This window comes from Phyllobates terribilis, unplaced genomic scaffold, assembly GCF_046119375.1.
Source record: "Phyllobates terribilis strain yellow unplaced genomic scaffold, ASM4611937v1 Scaffold_3__8_contigs__length_932513732, whole genome shotgun sequence".
Lineage (NCBI taxonomy): Eukaryota > Metazoa > Chordata > Amphibia > Anura > Dendrobatidae > Phyllobates > Phyllobates terribilis.
In genome coordinates, this window is record NW_027362763.1 from 694,032,711 (window position 1) to 694,051,859 (window position 19,149).

Sequence of the window (19,149 nt, forward strand, 5' to 3'; positions counted from 1 at the left end):
TGAGATGGACTAATGGCCCAATTCATCATTGCATTTTCAACCGTTTTTTGGCGTGAATGATTCTCAATCAGTGACTTGTTTGATCTGGAACAAATTCATCAACGGATTGGAGCTTTTTTTATCTTCTTTTGTAGTTTAGTTCACTTTCTGATTTTTACATCAATGTGGCTTTTCCAGATGTTTTCAGCTAGGTCATTCAATGCTACTTTTTATAAAGTCGATACATTTTTGCACAAATGTACTCCAGTCCCCCACTAGAGTTTTTTTTTTACACTTCAAACACTGCGCTTATCGAGCCCGCTCCAAATAGTGCGCTAATTGCACACACTCCAAACAGTGGGCTTATTGCGCACACTCCAAACAATGAGCTGGATTTTGGCCGTTGGAGCTGAAAGGAGGACATCGGTGAACCGCGTGCCGGAGCGTTTTTCACTGTTTTCATAACATATCAACAATAAGAACATGGAAGAGTCCAGGAGCCATTTGGTGAGCTGCATATCCTGCTCCATGTTCACACACTTGCCAGTGGAAAAGCCAAACTTCACATGCCAGAAATGCAAGCTTGTGTCCCTGTTAGAGGAAAAGTTGCGAAATCTAGAAGAGAGGTTAACTACCTTGAAAATCATTAAGGAAGGTGAAGAGTTCTTAGACAGCAGAATTATCTCTTCATGATTCAGAAAGAGAAGTAATTCGAACTGCACCTGACGAAACAGAGGACTGGAAGCATGTGACCCACAGAAGCAGGAGGATCGAGAGGCAGTCAGCACCCATACTGCTCAGGAACCAGTACCAGGCTCTCACGCAGGAGAACCATGAAGAAATACAGCAAGATAAGACTTTGCCCACAATCAAGAACCTTGTAAGCCCTCAGAATCCTCCTGGATGGAGAAAGAAAAATGTTGTGAAGAAAAAACGGAGAGTGGTGGTCATGGGGGATTCCCTGTTGAGAGCAACAGAAGCCGCTATCTGCAGACCAGACATAACCTCAAGAGAAATGTGCCGTCTTCCAGGAGCAAAAATTAAAGATGTGTCTGACAGGATATCAACTCTTCAGACCTACAGATCACTACCCATTCCTGCTAATACATGTGGGGACAAATGACACCGCAAGAAAGGACCTGGAAACCATCTGCAGTGACTTTGAAGACTTAGGCAAGAAAGTGAAAGAATTGGGAGCGCAGGTGGTCTTCTCATCCATCCTCCCAGTGGATGGCCATGGAACAATGAGGTGGAATAAGATTCTACAGGTGAACAACTGGCTACGTCGATGGTGCCGTCAACAAGGATTTGGATTTCTGGATCACGGAATGAATTACCTATATGATGGACTACTTGCTAGAGATGGGGTGCACCTTACGAAGACTGGAAAACATGTATTTGGAAGTCGCCTTGCTACACTCATCAGGAGAGCTTTATACTAGAGCAATGTGGGAAGGGAAGCAAAAGGCCAGAAAAAGATATACAGTTAGGTCCATATATATTTGGACAGAGACAACATTTTTCTAATTTTGGTTCTAGACATTACCACAATGAATTTTAAACAAAACAATTCAGATGCAGTTGAAGTTCAGACTTTCAGCTTTCATTTGAGGGTATCCACATTAAAATTGGATGAAGGGTTTAGGAGTTTCAGCTCCTTAACATGTGCCACCCTGTTTTTAAAGGGACCTGTAATTGGACAGATTAAATAATTGTAAATAAAATGTTCATTTCAAGTACTTGGTTGAAAACCCTTTGTTGGCAATGACTGCCTGAAGTCTTGAACTCATGGACATCACCAGACGCTGTGTTTCCTCCTTTTTGATGCTCTGCCAGGCCTTCACTGCGGTGGTTTTCAGTTGCTGTTTGTTGGTGGGCCTTTCTGTCTGAAGTTTAGTCTTTAACAAGTGAAATGCATGCTCAATTGGGTTGAGATCAGGTGACTGACTTGGCCATTCAAGAATATTCCACTTCTTTGCTTTAATAAACTCCTGGGTTGCTTTGGCCTTATATTTTGGGTCATTGTCCATCTGTAGTATGAAACAACGACCAATCAGTTTGGCTGCATTTGGCTGGATCTGAGCACACAGTATGGCTCTGAAGACATCAGAATTTATTTGGCTGCTTCTGTCGTGTGTCACATCATCAATAAACACTAGTGACCCAGTGTCACTGGCAGCCATGCATGCCCAAGCCATCACACTGCCTCCGCCGTGTTTTACAGATGATGTGGTATGCTTTGAATCATGAGCTGTACAACGCCTTCGCCATATTTTTCTCTTTCCATCATTCTGGTAGAGGTTGATCTTGGTTTCATCTGTCTAAAGAATGTTCTTCCAGAACTGTGCTGGCTTTTTTAGATGTTTTTTTTAGCAAAGTCCAGTCTAGCCTTTTTATTCTTGATGCTTATGAGTGGCTTGCACCGTGCAGTGAACCCTCTGTATTTACTTTCATGCAGTCTTCTCTTTATGGTAGATTTGGATATTGATACGCCTACCTCCTGGAGAGTGTTGTTCACCTGGTTGGCTGTTGTGAAGGGGTTTCTCTTCACCATGGAGATTATTCTGCGATCATCCACCACTGTTGTCTTCTGTGGGCGCCCAGGTCTTTTTGCATTGATGAGTTCACCAGTGCTTTCTTTCTTTCTCAGGATGTACCAAACTGTAGATTTTGCCACTCCTAATATTGTAGCAATTTCTCGGATGTTTTTTTTCCGTTTTTGCAGATTAAGGATGGCTTGTTTCACCTGCATGGAGAGCTCCTTTGACCGCATGTTTACTTCACAGCAAAACCTTCCAAATGCAAGCACCACACCTCAAATCAACTCCAGGCCTTTTATCTGCTTAATTGAGAATGACATAACGAAGGGATTGCCCACACCTGTCCATGAAATAGCCTTGGAGTCAATTGTCCAATTACTTTTGGTCCCTTTTAAAACAGGGTGGCTCATGTTAAGGAGCTGAAACTCCTAAACCCTTCATCCAATTTTAATGTGGATACCCTCAAATGAAAGCTGAAAGTCGGAACTTCAACTGCATCTGAATTGTTTTGTTTAAAATTCATTGTGGTAATGTCTAGAACCAAAATTAGAAAAATGTTGTCTCTGTCCAAATATATATGGACCTAACTGTACAGCTGACAAATACTATTGAGATCTCTGCTATTGGAAGTGGAAAGGAAGAACAAAGACAAAAAATTTAAATAATAAAAATATGGGAGGAAGAGAAACCAATCACAAACTAGAATGTTTTCATACAAATGCACAAAGCATGGGCAACAAACAATGAGAATTGGAACTACTAACGCAGGAAAAGGAATATGATGTCATTGGAATCACTGAAACTTGGTGGGACGATACACATGATTGGAATAAAAGGCTAAAAGGATACAACTTATCTGCAAGAAACAGACTTGATAAACGAGGAGGAAGTGTCGCATTGTATGTTAGAAAAGCGAATATCTGCACAGAGATTGAAGCTGGGAGTTCTGTGGAAACTGTTTGGGTAAGAATACAAGGAGAGAACAACGGAAAGGACACCATTGTAGGCATTTACTACAGGCCACCTGGGCAAGCTGAAGATATTTATGAATTCTTTATGTATCAAATGACCAAGTTCTCCAAAAAATATGACGTAGTGGTCATGGGAGATTTCAACTATCCAGACATTTGTTGGGAATCTCTCTCAAGTAAAGCTAACAGGTCAAGCAAATTCTTATCCTCTCTTGCTGACAACTTTATCTTCCAAAAGGTAGGGGAGAAACTAGGGGATCTGCTACTTTGGATCTAATCCATATAAACAGGGAGGAAATGGTTGAGGAGGTAAAAGTGGCTGGGGCCCTAGGAGGAAGGGATCATGCTATTATAGAGTTTTGGATAACTAGAGGAGGAAGACATGTGAAGACTCAAACTTCAAGGTTAGATTTTATAAAGGCAGATTTTAAGTGACTAAGAAAGAGAATAGGAGGGATCCAATGGCTGGATGTCCTTAAGGACAAAAATGTCCAGGAAGGATGGGAAATTTTTAAAAATGAGATTCTGAAAGCACAATCGTTAACAATGCCGAAAAGTAGTAAGAATGGGAAGCATTTAAGGAAACCAGGATGGATGAACACAGAACTTAAACACATGCTAAAAAGAAAGAAAGAAATGTTTATCAAATGGAAAGAGGGAGGCATATCTAAAGAAGATTATAATGCAGTCTGCAGAACCTGCAGGGCACGTATCAGGTTAGCTAAAGCTGACAATGAATTAAGGCTTGCAAGAGATGTCAAAAGCAATAAAAAAGGATTTTGGGGGTATGTCAAAAGTAAAAGAAAAGTCAAAGATGCTATAGGATTTTTACAGGATGAAAATGGTGAAATGGTAAGAAAGGATGTTGAGAAGGCTGAACTTTTTAATTCCTATTTTGCATCTGTTTTCTCTCAGAAAGAAAATGTAACATCAACTGATCTTCACTGTCCTATTGAAGGAATAGAAGAATCCAAGTTATCTGGAAACAGAGAGATTGTGAGGGAATATTTAGCTAACATAAATGAGTTCAAGTCTCCAGGTCCAGATGAATTACACCCCAGAGTACTGAAGGAGATCGTAGAAGAAATTTTAGAATCACTCTCCATAATCTTTGAAAATTCTTGGAGAACAGGAGAAGTCCCAGAAGACTGGAGAAGAGCAAATGTTGTTTCTATCTTCAAAAAGGGGAAGAAGGTGGACCCAGGGAACTATAGGCCGGTGAGCAGGGCCGGCTCCAGGTTTTTCTGGGCCCCGAGCGAAAGAGTCTCTGTGGGCCCCTTTAACACATACACGATTCATGATGCACAGATACAGCGGAGAAATATATATATAGTACACAGGGCCCAGCCTGCCACCTCATCCTTCACATATGCAGACATGCGCACGCACACACAGTACACAGACATGCACACACGGTACGCAGACATGTGCACGCACACACGGTACGCAGACATGCGCATGCACACACGGTACGCAGACATGCGCACGTACACACGGTACGCAGACACATGCACGCAGACACATGCACGCACACACGGTACGCAGACACATGCATGCACACACGGTACGCAGACACATGCACGCACACACGGTACACAGACACACGCACGCACACACGGTACGCAGACACGCGCATGCACACACGGTACGCAGACACGCGCACACACGGTACGCGGACACGAGCATGCACACACGGTACGCAGACATGCGCACACACACGGTACGCAGACACGCGCACACACGGTACGCAGACATGCGCACGCACACACGGTGCGCAGACATGGTACGCAGACATGCGCACGCACACATGGTACGCAGACACATGCACGCACACACGGTACGCAGACACATGCACGCACACACGGTACGCAGACACATGCACGCACACACGGTACGCATACACACGCACGCACACATGGTACACAGATATGTACACATACAGACATACACACATTTTTACACAAATTCTTAAAAACATATATAAAACAGACAAATATATATACACAGTCATACACACTGACATTCACATACATGCACTCACACAGACCCATTACAAATATTTTTAATATGGGGATTGGGGAAGCCTCACTCACCTGTCCCTGGTCCAGTGTCCTGTCCAGCAGCTCCTCGGGTATGGGGCAGTGCAGGGCCCCCGGTGGGTCACAGACTTCATGGCCCTGGAACATCAAAGGGGCCCACTTGCAGTCGGGTCCGGGCCGCTCCCCCCCATCTGTGCAGGACCTCCAACGGTGTTTGATTGCCGGCACTCCCCCAGACATGGCCGCACGCTGTGCGGCTGTGTCTGCTAGTAATGACGCAGCAGGGGCGACACACAAGCACAATTAAAGGTGCAGTGCCATCAATCCTGCCGTGTCATTACTAGCAGACACAGCCGCACAGCGCGCGGCAATGTCTGAAGTGCTGGGAATCAAGCAGCGCCTGCGTCATTGAACAGGTGCCGAGGAAGCGGCCAGGGCCCCGACAGTGAGTGGGCGGTGGGCCCCTCTGATTTTCCAGGGCCCCGGCACTTGCCCGGGTACGCCGGGTGCTGACGCCGGCCCTGCCGGTGAGTCTGACTTCTATACCAGGAAAGATCTTTGAACAAATTATTAAACAACATGTATGTAAGTACATACCTGGATAAGAATGAAGTGATTAGCCAGAGTCAGCATGGGTTTGTAACTAACAAGTCATGTCAGACTAACTTAATTTCCTTCTATGACAGAATCACTGACTGGGTGGATCAGGGAAATGCTGTAGATATAGTATATCTTGACTTCAGCAAAGCATTTGACAAAGTATCTCACACCATCCTTATTGAAAAAATGACCAAGTATGGAATGGACAAGGCAACTGTTAGGTGGATTCATAACTGGCTTAGTGATCGGACTCAAAAAGTGGTCGTAAATGGCTTCACATCCAGTTGGATGAATGTCTCAAGTGGGGTACCACAGGGCTCTGTCCTGAGACCTGTATTGTTCAACATCTTTATCAATGATTTAGATGAAGGAATTGAGGGTAAACTGATTAAATTTGCTGATGACACAAAGCTAGGAGGGATAGCTAATACTAGAGAAGAGAGAGAGGATTCAAAAAGACCTAAATAAACTGGAGTAGTGGGCAGCAACTAACAGAATGGTTTTTAACAGGGAAAAATGCAAAGTACTACATCTGGGCAATAAATATGAAAAAAGCATATACAAAATGGGAGGAATAGAGCTAAGCAAGAGTACATGTGAAAAAGACTTAGGTATACTAATAGATCATAGACTGAACATGAGTCAACAGTGTGATGCAGCAGCAAAAAAGGCAAATACAATTCTGGGATGTATTAACAGAAGCATACAGTCTAGATCACGTGAAGTCATTATCGCACTTTACTCCTCTTTGGTCAGACCTCATCTGGAATACTGCGTCCAGTTTTGGGCACCACATTTTAAAAAAGACATTGACAAACTGGAGCAAGTTCAGAGAAGAGCGACCAGAATGGTGACCGGTCTGCAAACCATGTCCTATGAGGAACGGTTACAGGATTTGGGAATGTTTAGCTTGCAAAAAAGAAGAGGAGACTTAATAGCTGTCTACAAATATCTCAAGGGCTGTCACATTGTAGAAGGATCATCTTTATTCTCATTTGTACAAGGAAAGACTAGAAGCAATGGGATGAAACTGAATGGGAGGAGCTAATCGAGCACGCTCCAAATGGTGCGCTAACTGAGCACACTCCAAACAGTACGCTAATCGAGCACACTTCAAAACGTGCGCTAATCGAGCACGCTCCAAACAGTGCGCTAACCGAGCACACTCCAAACAGTGCGCTAATCGAGTACACTCCAAACCGTGCGCTAATTGAGCACGCTCCAGTGCGCTAATCGAGTATGCTCCAAACAGTGCGCTAATCGAGCACACTACAAACAGTGCGCTAACCGAGCACACTCCAAACAGTACGCTAATCGAGCACGCTTCAAAATGTGCGTTAATCGAGCACACTCCAAACAGTGCACTAATCGAGCACACTCCAAACAGTGCGCTAATCGAGTACGCTCCAAACAGTGCGCTAATCGAGCACACTCCAAACAGTGCGCTAATCGAGTATGCTCCAAACAGAGCACTAACTGAGCACACTCCAAACAGTGAGCTAATCGAGCACGCTCCAAACAGTGCGCAAATTGAGCACGCTCCAAACAGTGCGCAAATTGAGCACACTCCAAACAGTGAGCTAATCGAGCACGCTCCAAACTGTGCGCTAATCGAGCACACTCCAAACAGTGCGCTAATCGAACACGCTCCAAACAGGGTGCTAATCGAGCATGCTCCAAACAGTGCGCTAATCGAGCCGCTCCAAACAGTGCACTAATTGAGCACGCTCCAAACAGTGCGCTAATCGAGCACGCTCCAAACAATGCGCTAATCGAGCACACTCCAAACAATGCGCTAATCGAGCACGCGCCAAACAATGCGCTAATCGAGCACGCTCCAAACCGTGCACTAATCGAGCATGATCCAAACAGTGCGCTAATCGAGCATGATCCAAACAGTGCGCTAATCGAGCATGCTCCAAACAGTGCGCTAATCGAGCATGCTCCAAACAGTGCGCTAATCGAGCATGCTCCAAACAGTGCGCTAACCAAGCACGCTCCAGTGCACTAATTGAGCACGCTCCAAACAATGAGCTAATCGAGCACGCTCCAGTGCGTTAATTGAGCACACTCCAAACACTGCGCTAACCTAGCACACTCCAAAGAGTGCGCTAATCGAGCATGCTCCAAACAGTGCACAAATTGAGCACGCTCCAAACAGTGCGCTAATCGAGCACGCTCCAAACAGTGCGCTAATCGAGCACGCTCCAAACAGTGCGCAAACTGAGCACGCTCCAAACAGTGCGCAAATTGAGCACACTCCAAACAGTGAGCTAATCGAGCACGCTCCAAACTGTGCGCTAATCGAGCACACTCCAAACAGTGCGCTAATCGAACACGCTCCAAACAGGGTGCTAATCGAGCATGCTCCAAACAGTGCGCTAATCGAGCCGCTCCAAACAGTGCGCTAATTGAGCACGCTCCAAACAGTGCGCTAATTGAGCACGCTCCAAACAGTGCGCTAATTGAGCACGCTCCAAACAGTGCGCTAATTGAGCACGCTCCAAACAGTGCGCTAATCGAGCACGCTCCAAACAATGCGCTAATCGAGCACACTCCAAACAATGCGCTAATCGAGCACGCGCCAAACAATGCGCTAATCGAGCACGCTCCAAACCGTGCACTAATCGAGCATGATCCAACAAGTGCGCTAATCGAGCATGATCCAAACAGTGCGCTAATCGAGCATGCTCCAAACAGTGCGCTAATCGAGCATGCTCCAAACAGTGCGCTAATCGAGCATGCTCCAAACAGTGCGCTAACCAAGCACGCTCCAGTGCGCTAATTGAGCACGCTCCAAACAATGAGCTAATCGAGCACGCTCCAGTGCGTTAATTGAGCACACTCCAAACACTGCGCTAACCTAGCACACTCCAAAGAGTGCGCTAATCGAGCATGCTCCAAACAGTGCACAAATTGAGCACGCTCCAAACAGTGCGCTAATCGAGCACGCTCCAAACAGTGCGCTAATCGAGCATGCTCAAAACAGTGCGCTAATCGAGCACGCGCCAAACAGTGCGCTAATCGAGCATGCTCCAAACATTGCGGTAATCGAGCACGCTCCAAACAGTGCGCTAATCGAGCACACTCCAAACCGTGCGCTAATCGAGCACACTCCAAACCGTGCGCTAATTGAGCACGCTCCAAACAGTGCGCTAATCGAGTATGCACCAAACAGTGCGCTAACCGAGCACACTCCAAACAGTGCGCTAACCGAGCAGACTCCAAACAGTTCGCTAATCGAGCACACTTCAAAACATGCGCTAATCGAGCACACTCCAGTGTGCTAATCGAGCACGCTCCAAACAGTGCGCTAATCGAGCACACTCCAAACAGTGCGCTAATCGAGCACACTCCAAACAGTGCGCTAATCGAGCACACTCCAAACAGTGCGCTAATCGAGCACGCTCCAAACAGTGCGCTAATCAAGCACACTCCAAACCGTGCGCTAATCGAGCACGCTCCAAACAGTGCGCTAATCGAGTATGCTCCAAACAGTGCACTAACCGAGCACACTCCAAACAGTGTGCTAACCGAGCACACTCCAAACAGTACGCTAATCGAGCACACTTCAAAACATGCGCTAATCGAGCACACTCCAGTGTGCTAATCGAGCACGCTCCAAACAATGCGCTAATCGAGCACTCTCCAAACAGTGCGCTAATCGAGCACACTCCAAACAGTGCGCTAATCGAGCACACTCCAAACAGTGCGCTAATCGAGCACACTCCAAACAGTGCGCTAATCGAGCACACTCCAAACAGTGCGCTAATCGAGCACACTCCAAACAGTGCGCTAATCGAGCACACTCCAAACAGTGCGCTAATCGAGCACACTCCAAACAGTGTGCTAATCGAGCACGCTCCAAACAGTGCGCTAATCGAGCACACTCCAAACAGTGCGCTAATCGAGCACGCCCCAGTGCGCTAATCGAGCATGCTAATCAAGCACACTCCAAACAGTGTGCTAACCGAGCACGCTCCAAACAGTGCGTTAACCGAGCACGCTCCAAACAGTGCGCTAATCGAGCATGCTCCAAACAGTGCGCTAATCGAGCACGCTCCAGTGTGCTAATCGAGTACGCTCCAGTGCGCTAATCGAGCACACTCCAAACACTAAGCTAATCGAGCACACTCCAAACCCTGCGCTAATCGAGCTGCTCCAAACAGTACGCTAGTCGAGCACGCTCCAAACAGTGCGCTAATCGAGCCGCTCCAAACAGTGCCCTAATCGAGCATGCTCCAAACAGTGCGCTAATCGAGCACGCTCCAGTGTGATAATTGTGCACACTCCAAACACTGCGCTAATCGAGCACACGCCAAACAGTGCACAAATTGAGCACGCTCCAAACAGTGAGCTAGTCGAGCACACTCAAAACAGTATGCTAATTGCGCACACTCCACACAGTGCGCTAATCGAGCACGCTCCAGTGTGCTAATCAAGCACGCTCCAAACAGTGCACTTATCGAGCATGCTCCAAACAGTGCGCTAATCGAGCATGCTCCAAACCCCGCGCGTATTGAGCTTTATCCAATCAGTGCATTAGATGAGGATGTGATTCAAAATGTGCACTAATCGAGCACGCTCCAAACAGTGTGCTAGCTGAGCTGTCCATAAATCTACCTTGCTTTTCATATGGGACAACCAAGCTCTTTACTTCACCTAAATACAAGCTAAAATTTCCCAAAAATGTGCACGCTTGGCTCTAGGCATGGCATCCATGTCCTGGCCAGCCGAGTGATGTGACCACTGTGAATGGAGAGATGGCTGTGCAGGTTGGGTTTTCTTGACGCACTTCCATGACTTCCAAACAGTGCGCTAATCGAGCACACTCCAAACAGTGCGCTAATCGAACACGCTCCAAACAGGGTGCTAATCGAGCACACTCCAAACAGTGCACTAATCGAGCCGCTCCAAACAGTGCGCAAATTGAGCACGCTCCAAACAGTGCGCTCATTGAGCACACTCCAAACCGTGCGCTAATCGAGCACGCTCCAAACAGTGAGCTAATCGAGCACGCTCCAAACAGTGCGCAAATTGAGCACGCTCCAAACAGTGCGCAAATTGAGCACACTCCAAACAGTGAGCTAATCGAGCACGCTCCAAACTGTGCGCTAATCGAGCACACTCCAAACAGTGCGCTAATCGAACACGCTCCAAACAGGGTGCTAATCGAGCATGCTCCAAACAGTGCACTAATCGAGCCGCTCCAAACAGTGCGCTAATTGAGCACGCTCCAAACAGTGCGCTAATTGAGCACGCTCCAAACAGTGCGCTAATTGAGCAGGCTCCAAACAGTGCGCTAATTGAGCACGCTCCAAACAGTGCGCTAATCGAGCACGCTCCAAACAATGCGCTAATCGAGCACACTCCAAACAATGCGCTAATCGAGCACGCGCCAAACAATGCGCTAATCGAGCACGCTCCAAACCGTGCACTAATCGAGCATGATCCAAACAGTGCGCTAATCGAGCATGCTCCAAACAGTGCGCTAATCGAGCATACTCCAAACAGTGCGCTAATCGAGCATGCTCCAAACAGTGCGCTAATCGAGCATGCTCCAAACAGTGCGCTAACCAAGCACGCTCCAGTGCGCTAATTGAGCACGCTCCAAACAATGAGCTAATCGAGCACGCTCCAGTGCGTTAATTGAGCACACTCCAAACACTGCGCTAACCTAGCACACTCCAAACAGTGCGCTAATCGAGCATGCGCCAAACAGTGCACAAATTGAGCACGCTCCAAACAGTGCGCTAATCGAGCACGCTCCAAACAGTGCGCTAATCGAGCATGCTCAAAACAGTGCGCTAATCGAGCATGCTCAAAACAGTGCGCTAATCGAGCACGCTCCAAACAGTGCGCTAATCGAGCATGCTCCAAACATTGCGGTAATCGAGCACGCTCCAAACAGTGCGCTAATCGAGCACACTCCAAACCGTGCGCTAATCGAGCACACTCCAAACCGTGCGCTAATTGAGCACGCTCCAAACAGTGCGGTAATCGAGTATGCACCAAACAGTGCGCTAACCGAGCACACTCCAAACAGTGCGCTAACCGAGCAGACTCCAAACAGCTCGCTAATCGAGCACACTTCAAAACATGCGCTAATCGAGCACACTCCAGTGTGCTAATCGAGCATGCTCCAAACAGTGCGCTAATCGAGCACACTCCAAACAGTGCGCTAATCGAGCACACTCCAAACAGTGCGCTAATCGAGCACACTCCAAACAGTGCGCTAATCGAGCACGCTCCAAACAGTGCGCTAATCAAGCACGCTCCAAACCGTGCGCTAATCGAGCACGCTCCAAACAGTGCGCTAATCGAGTATGCTCCAAACAGTGCACTAACCGAGCACACTCCAAACAGTGTGCTAACCGAGCACACTCCAAACAGTACGCTAATCGAGCACACTTCAAAACATGCGCTAATCGAGCACACTCCAGTGTGCTAATCGAGCACGCTCCAAACAGTGCGCTAATCGAGCACTTTCCAAACAGTGCGCTAATTGAGCACACTCCAAACAGTGCGCTAATCAAGCACACTCCAAACAGTGCGCTAATCGAGCACACTCCAAACAGTGCACTAATCGAGCACACTCCAAACAGTGCGCTAATCGAGCACACTCCAAACAGTGCGCTAATCGAGCACACTCCAAACAGTGTGCTAATCGAGCACGCTCCAAACAGTGCGCTAATCGAGCACACTCCAAACAGTGCGCTAATCGAGCACGCCCCAGTGCGCTAATCGAGCATGCTAATCAAGCACACTCCAAACAGTGTGCTAACCGAGCACGCTCCAAACAGTGCGTTAACCGAGCACGCTCCAAACAGTGCGCTAATCGAGCATGCTCCAAACAGTGCGCTAATCGAGCACGCTCCAGTGTGCTAATCGAGTACGCTCCAGTGCGCTAATCGAGCACACTCCAAACCCTGCGCTAATCGAGCTGCTCCAAACAGTACGCTAGTCGAGCACGCTCCAAACAGTGCGCTAATCGAGCCGCTCCAAACAGTGCCCTAATCGAGCATGCTCCAAACAGTGCGCTAATCGAGCACGCTCCAGTGTGATAATCGTGCACACTCCAAACACTGCGCTAATCGAGCACACGCCAAACAGTGCACAAATTGAGCACGCTCCAAACAGTGAGCTAGTCGAGCACACTCAAAACAGTATGCTAATTGCGCACACTCCACACAGTGCGCTAATCGAGCACGCTCCAGTGTGCTAATCAAGCACGCTCCAAACAGTGCACTTATCGAGCATGCTCCAAACAGTGCGCTAATCGAGCATGCTCCAAACCCCGCGCGTATTGAGCTTTATCCAATCAGTGCATTAGATGAGGATGTGATTCAAAATGTGCACTAATCGAGCACGCTCCAAACAGTGTGCTAGCTGAGCTGTCCATAAATCTACCTTGCTTTTCATATGGGACAACCAAGCTCTTTACTTCACCTAAATACAAGCTAAAATTTCCCAAAAATGTGCACGCTTGGCTCTAGGCATGGCATCCATGTCCTGGCCAGCCGAGTGATGTGACCACTGTGAATGGAGAGATGGCTGTGCAGGTTGGGTTTTCTTGACGCACTTCCATGACTTCCAAACAGTGCGCTAATCGAGCACGCTCCAAACAGTGCGCTAATCGAGTATGCTCCAAACAGTGCGCTAACCGAGCACACTCCAAACAGTGCGCTTACCGAGCACACTCCAAACAGTACGCTAATCGAGCACACTTCAAAACATGCGCTAATCGAGCACACTCCAGTGTGCTAATCGAGCACGCTCCAAACAGTGCGCTAATCGAGCACGCTCCAAACAGTGCGCTAATCGAGCACACTCCAAACAGTGCGCTAATCGAGCACCCTCCAAACAGTGCGCTAATCGAGCACACTCCAAACAGTGCGCTAATCGAGCACACTCCAAACAGTGTGCTAATCGAGCACGCTCCAAACAGTGCGCTAATCGAGCACACTCCAAACAGTGCGCTAATCGAGCACGCTCCAGTGCGCTAATCGAGCATGTTCCAGTGCGCTAATCAAGCACACTCCAAACAGTGTGCTAACCGAGCACGCTCCAAACAGTGCGTTAACCGAGCACGCTCCAAACAGTGCGCTAATCGAGCATGCTCCAAACAGTGCGCTAATCGAGCACGCTCCAGTGTGCTAATCGAGTACGCTCCAGTGCGCTAATCGAGCACACTCCAAACACTGAGCTAATCGAGCACACTCCAAACCCTGCGCTAATCGAGCTGCTCCAAACAGTACGCTAGTCGAGCACGCTCCAAACAGTGCGCTAATCGAGCACACTCCAAACAGTGCGCTAATCGAGCACACTCCAAACAGTGCGCTAATCGAGCACGCTCCAAACAGTGCGCTAATCGAGCACACTCCAAACCATGCGCTAATCGAGCACGCTCCAAACAGTGTGCTAATCGAGTATGCTCCAAACAGTGCGCTAACCGAGCACACTCCAAACAGTGCGCTTACCGAGCACACTCCAAACAGTACGCTAATCGAGCACACTTCAAAACATGCGCTAATCGAGCACACTCCAGTGTGCTAATCGAGCACGCTCCAAACAGTGCGCTAATCGAGCACGCTCCAAACAGTGCGCTAATCGAGCACACTCCAAACAGTGCGCTAATCGAGCACCCTCCAAACAGTGCGCTAATCGAGCACACTCCAAACAGTGCACTAATCGAGCACACTCCAGTGTGCTAATCGAGCACGCTCCAAACAGTGCGCTAATCGAGCACACTCCAAACAGTGCGCTAATCGAGAACGCTCCAGTGCGCTAATCGAGCATGTTCCAGTGCGCTAATCAAGCACACTCCAAACAGTGTGCTAACCGAGCACGCTCCAAACAGTGCGTTAACCGAGCACGCTCCAAACAGTGCGCTAATCGAGCATGCTCCAAACAGTGCGCTAATCGAGCACGCTCCAGTGTGCTAATCGAGCACACTCCAAACACTGAGCTAATCGAGCACACTCCAAACCCTGCGCTAATCGAGCTGCTCCAAACAGTACGCTAGTCGAGCACGCTCCAAACAGTGCGCTAATCGAGCCGCTCCAAACAGTGCCCTAATCGAGCATGCTCCAAACAGTGCGCTAATCGAGCACGCTCCAGTGTGATAATCGTGCACACTCCAAACACTGCGCTAATCGAGCACACGCCAAACAGTGCACAAATTGAGCACGCTCCAAACAGTGAGCTAGTCGAGCACACTTAAAACAGTATGCTAATTGCGCACACTCCACACAGTGCGCTAATCGAGCACGCTCCAGTGTGCTAATCAAGCACGCTCCAAACAGTGCACTTATCGAGCATGCTCCAAACAGTGCGCTAATCGAGCATGCTCCAAACCCCGCGCGTATTGAGCTTTATCCAATCAGTGCATTAGATGAGGATGTGATTCAAAATGTGCACTAATCGAGCACGCTCCAAACAGTGTGCTAGCTGAGCTGTCCATAAATCTACCTTGCTTTTCATATGGGACTACCAAGCTCTTTACTTCACCTAAATACAAGCTAAAATTTCCCAAAAATGTGCACGCTTGGCTCTAGGCATGGCATCCATGTCCTGGCCAGCCAAGTGATGTGACCACTGTGAATGGAGAGATGGCTGTGCAGGTTGGGTTTTCTTGACGCACTTCCATGACTTCCAAACAGTGCGCTAATCGAGCACACTCCAAACAGTGTGCTAATCGAACACCCTCCAAACAGGGTGCTAATCGAGCACACTCCAAACAGTGCACTAATCGAGCCGCTCCAAACAGTGCGCAAATTGAGCACGCTCCAAACAGTGCGCTCATTGAGCACACTCCAAACCGTGCGCTAATCGAGCACGCTCCAAACAGTGCGCTAATCGAGTATGCTCCAAACAGTGCGCTAACCGAGCACACTCCAAACAGTGCGCTTACCGAGCACACTCCAAACAGTACGCTAATCGAGCACACTTCAAAACATGCGCTAATCGAGCACACTCCAGTGTGCTAATCGAGCACGCTCCAAACAGTGCGCTAATCGAGCACGCTCCAAACAGTGCGCTAATCGAGCACACTCCAAACAGTGCGCTAATCGAGCACCCTCCAAACAGTGCGCTAATCGAGCACACTCCAAACAGTGCGCTAATCGAGCACACTCCAAACAGTGTGCTAATCGAGCACGCTCCAAACAGTGCGCTAATCGAGCACACTCCAAACAGTGCGCTAATCGAGCACACTCCAGTGTGCTAATCGAGCACGCTCCAAACAGTGCGCTAATCGAGCACACTCCAAACAGTGCGCTAATCGAGCACGCTCCAGTGCGCTAATCGAGCATGTTCCAGTGCGCTAATCAAGCACACTCCAAACAGTGTGCTAACCGAGCACGCTCCAAACAGTGCGTTAACCGAGCACGCTCCAAACAGTGCGCTAATCGAGCATGCTCCAAACAGTGCGCTAATCGAGCACGCTCCAGTGTGCTAATCGAGTACGCTCCAGTGCGCTAATCGAGCACACTCCAAACACTGAGCAAATCGAGCACACTCCAAACCCTGCACTAATCGAGCTGCTCCAAACAGTACGCTAGTCGAGCACGCTCCAAACAGTGCGCTAATCGAGCACACTCCAAACAGTGCGCTAATCGAGCACACTCCAAACAGTGCGCTAATCGAGCACGCTCCAAACAGTGCGCTAATCGAGCACACTCCAAACCGTGCGCTAATCGAGCACGCTCCAAACAGTGCGCTAATCGAGTATGCTCCAAACAGTGCGCTAACCGAGCACACTTCAAACAGTGCGCTTACCGAGCACACTCCAAACAGTACGCTAATCGAGCACACTTCAAAACATGCGCTAATCGAGCACACTCCAGTGTGCTAATCGAGCACACTCCAAACACTGAGCTAATCGAGCACACTCCAAACCCTGCGCTAATCGAGCTGCTCCAAACAGTACGCTAGTCGAGCACGCTCCAAACAGTGCGCTAATCGAGCCGCTCCAAACAGTGCCCTAATCGAGCATGCTCCAAACAGTGCGCTAATCGAGCACGCTCCAGTGTGATAATCGTGCACACTCCAAACACTGCGCTAATCGAGCACATGCCAAACAGTGCACAAATTGAGCACGCTCCAAACAGTGAGCTAGTCGAGCACACTCAAAACAGTATGCTAATTGCGCACACTCCACACAGTGCGCTAATCGAGCACGCTCCAGTGTGCTAATCAAGCACGCTCCAAACGGTGCACTTATCGAGCATGCTCCAAACAGTGCGCTAATCGAGCATGCTCCAAACCCCGCGCGTATTGAGCTTTATCCAATCAGTGCATTAGATGAGGATGTGATTCAAAATGTGCACTAATCGAGCACGCTCCAAACAGTGTGCTAGCTGAGCTGTCCATAAATCTACCTTGCTTTTCATATGGGACAACCAAGCTCTTTACTTCACCTAAATACAAGCTAAAATTTCCCAAAAATGTGCACGCTTGGCTCTAGGCATGGCATCCATGTCCTGGCCAGCCGAGTGATGTGACCACTGTGAATGGAGAGATGGCTGTGCAGGTTGGGTTTTCTTGACGCACTTCCATGACTTCCAAACAGTGCGCTAATCGAGCACACTCCAAACAGTGCGCTAATCGAACACGCTCCAAACAGGGTGCTAATCGAGCACACTCCAAACAGTGCACTAATCGAGCCGCTCCAAACAGTGCGCAAATTGAGCACGCTCCAAACAGTGCGCTCATTGAGCACACTCCAGTGAGCTAATCGAGCATGCTCCAAACAGTGCGCAAATTGAGCACGCTCCAAACAGTGCGTTAATTGAGCACACTCCAAACAGTGAGCTAATCGAGCACGCTCCAAACTGTGCGCTAATCGAGCACACTCCAAACAGTGCGCTAATCGAACACGCTCCAAACAGGGTGCTAATAGAGCACGCTCCAAACAGTGCACTAATTGAGCACGCTCCAAACAGTGCGCTAATTGAGCACGCTCCAAACAGTGCGCTAATTGAGCACGCTCCAAACAGTGCGCTAATTGAGCACGCTCCAAACAGTGCGCTAATCGAGCACGCTCCAAACAATGCGCTAATCGAGCACACTCCAAACAATGCGCTAATCGAGCACGCTCCAAACAATGCGCTAATCGAGCACGCTCCAAACCGTGCACTAATCGAGCATGCTCCAAACAGTGCGCTAATCGAGCATGCTCCAAACAGTGCGCTAATCGAGCATACTCCAAACAGTGCGCTAATCGAGCATGCTCCAAACAGTGCGCTAATCGAGCATGCTCCAAACAGTGCGCTAACCAAGCACGCTCCAGTGCGCTAATTGAGCACGCTCCAAACAATGAGCTAATCGAGCACGCTCCAGTGCGTTAATTGAGCACACTCCAAACACTGCGCTAACCTAGCACACTCCAAACAGTGCGCTAATCGAGAATGCTCCAAACAGTGCACAAATTGAGCACGCTCCAAACAGTGCGCTAATCGAGCACGCTCCAAACAGTGCGCTAATCGAGCATGCTCAAAACAGTGCGCTAATCGAGCACACTCCAAACAGTGCGCTAATCGAGCATGCTCCAAACATTGCGGTAATCGAGCACGCTCCAAACAGTGCGCTAATCGAGCACACTCAAAACCGTGCGCTAATCGAGCACACTCCAAACCGTGCGCTAATCGAGCACGCTCCAAACAGTGCGCTAATCGAGTATGCACCAGTGCGCTAACCGAGCACACTCCAAACAGTGCACTAACCGAGCAGACACCAAACAGTTCGCTAATCGAGCATACTTCAAAACATGCGCTAATCGAGCACACTCCAGTGTGCTAATCGAGCACGCTCCAGTGCGCTAATCGAGCACGCTCCAAACAGTGCGCTAATCGAGCACACTCCAAACCGTGCGCTAATCGAGCACGCTCCAAACAGTGCGCTAATCGAGTATGCTCCAAACAGTGCGCTAACCGAGCACACTCCAAACAGTGCGCTTACCGAGCACACTCCAAACAGTACGCTAATCGAGCACACTTCAAAACATGCGCTAATCGAGCA